This window comes from Macrotis lagotis, chromosome X (genome assembly GCF_037893015.1).
Source record: "Macrotis lagotis isolate mMagLag1 chromosome X, bilby.v1.9.chrom.fasta, whole genome shotgun sequence".
Classification (NCBI taxonomy): domain Eukaryota; kingdom Metazoa; phylum Chordata; class Mammalia; order Peramelemorphia; family Peramelidae; genus Macrotis; species Macrotis lagotis.
This window is the reverse complement of record NC_133666.1, coordinates 378,742,293-378,744,699: the sequence shown is the minus strand read 5'-3', so window position 1 is coordinate 378,744,699 and position 2,407 is coordinate 378,742,293.

Here is a 2,407-nt window from a genome sequence, read left to right as displayed (position 1 = left end):
TTTTTTTAGTTTAGTTTATAGTTTAGTTTAGTTTAGTTTAGTTTCTGCCCCCGACCCGGGTACAGGGACAGCATTGTCCATAACTAGTCTCTTAGAGTTGTCCTAACACTCTGAACTGCTGAGAGGAGTTGATGAAGGTATTCAAAATAGCATTATTCAGGTGAATTACAATAGTGAATTAGTAGTTATCTGTAGTGGAAATAGTTATTTAAAATTATTGTTTCATTTGAATAAGTTACTTTATGAATGAGTTGGACTAGATGGTTACCCATGTTCCTTCCAACTCTCAAAATATGTGATTGTATAATTTCATTAATTCATTAAAATAATTTTTTTAGCCATTCACCTTTTTTTAAGGATAAGATATTAGCAAACTTCTGATATTTAGAGCTTCATTTTTATTTGCCGTCATTTGGAACAATTAACTTGATGGCCCAAGGAAAAGGATTTACAGTTCAAAGAAACTGAGATCAGGCAGGTGGTAAATCTCAGGGGTAGTATTTGAATCTATGTTCTCTGATTCCAGAGTGAAGTCTCTTCCTAATTTACCATGCTGTTGATGGAATTTTTTAATATTATTAATATAATTTTTCTTATCCAATTTAAGTTCATTTTTCTTCATTATCTATAGTTCAGTTAATATAACAAGGGAGAAGGTTTGGTCTGTCACATTAATAACATAGAGACTTCTCAGAATTTTGATATGAAAAGTAACTTAATGATCATGTATTCCAAACCTCTCATTTTAAAGATGGGGAACTCATATCTAAAGATAAGTGACTTTTTTAAAGTTACACAGGTAGTAAGTAGAGAAGGCATAATTCAAACCTAATTTATATCTACTGTAGAACACTTATTATTAAACAATTCCATAGTTTTTCCATATCTAGAATTATTATTCCTAAATCATTCAATTTGTTTAATAAATTTTAAGAATTCAACCTTTTAAAAATTCTCTTCATTATGTCTATAATCAGTTTTGATAGCTCTTCTAAAGGATGGAATTTCATGTCCATTATTTTGTCCTAACCCCTGCTAGTTTGGTCTGTTTAATAGTCCTCCCTAAATCAATATTGAATTGCACATTAATTCAAGGTGTAGTCTCTCCAGGTCACTGCTAAAGTCATCTGTCCAATAACATATTGATTGTAAATCATTGCTATATGCCCCCATACAATGTTTATCCTTCCATACCTAGTTGTGCCATTTAATTCTAAAACACAGTATTAGTATATATATATATATATATATATATATATATATATATATATATATATATATATATATGTATGTATAAAATCACTATCCTTTTGGATAAGTCAGCAGAATGGAACAGAATATATGCTATGGTACAGAATTGGAAACCTAAGTGATATGAGTTGTTGCCTGTATCTTTAGCGTAATAATCACTTTACATCAACCAACTAAAGGTTCAAAGGGAAAAGATTAAAATATTTTCTAAAGTTACAAAGACTAGGGAAGGCCAAATGGCTGCAGGAAGAAAAATTCTCACCTTTGAAATTTGAAGCTGTATGACAACTGAGAATCCCTGTAAAAAGGTAGAGAAATATTCTTCTCAGAAAATAAAAATACCAAAGTAAAGTTTAAGTAGAACTAAGTCTGAAAATATTGTATTACTCTTATTACAATTATTTCATTTTGCAGAAGTTCCAACTGCTAATTTGACTTCACTCCCAGTCCAGCCTCTAAATTATTTCAGTGAGCAGTGAAGAGAAGCTCCCTGAGGCAGGGAAACAGCAGGTGGCCCCTTGAGCTGCTGTCTTGGCACCTAATGAATAACTCAATTGATCCCCATATGCTACCATTCCATCTTGCTGAGAGGGAAACTACCTTAGCTGAATACCCTACCAGAAATTGTATTGATGAATAAATTGCAAACTGTAAAAAGCATGCATTTCAGGACCAAGCATGTAGTATCCCAGCTTCTAAATTCACATAATAACCAAATTCCCCAAGGAGTATAGCACCTTTTTATTACTTTTGGTCTTTTATTTAAAACTATTATTTTATATAATTTTCATTTCCCAATAAATCTTCCTGCCTCTTAACTGGAGAGCTAGTTTTTAATAAAAACAAATAAATAGAAGAGCACAAATAGCTCATGAAAGCTAATCATGACATCAATCAAGATTAACAACTGTCTCTTTTTTGTAAAGAAAGTAAAAAGGTACAATTTTATAAATCTTTATGGCATAAATACTTATAATATTATCAGTTTTGACTTGTTTATTTTGATATTTTTCTATTCATCTTTTTAGTGTCATATTATAAGTGTGTGTATACTATATATGTATGTATTTATGTATATATATATAATATTTTATATATATATATATATATATATATATATATGTGTGTGTGTGTGAATATATAAACCATACAAATA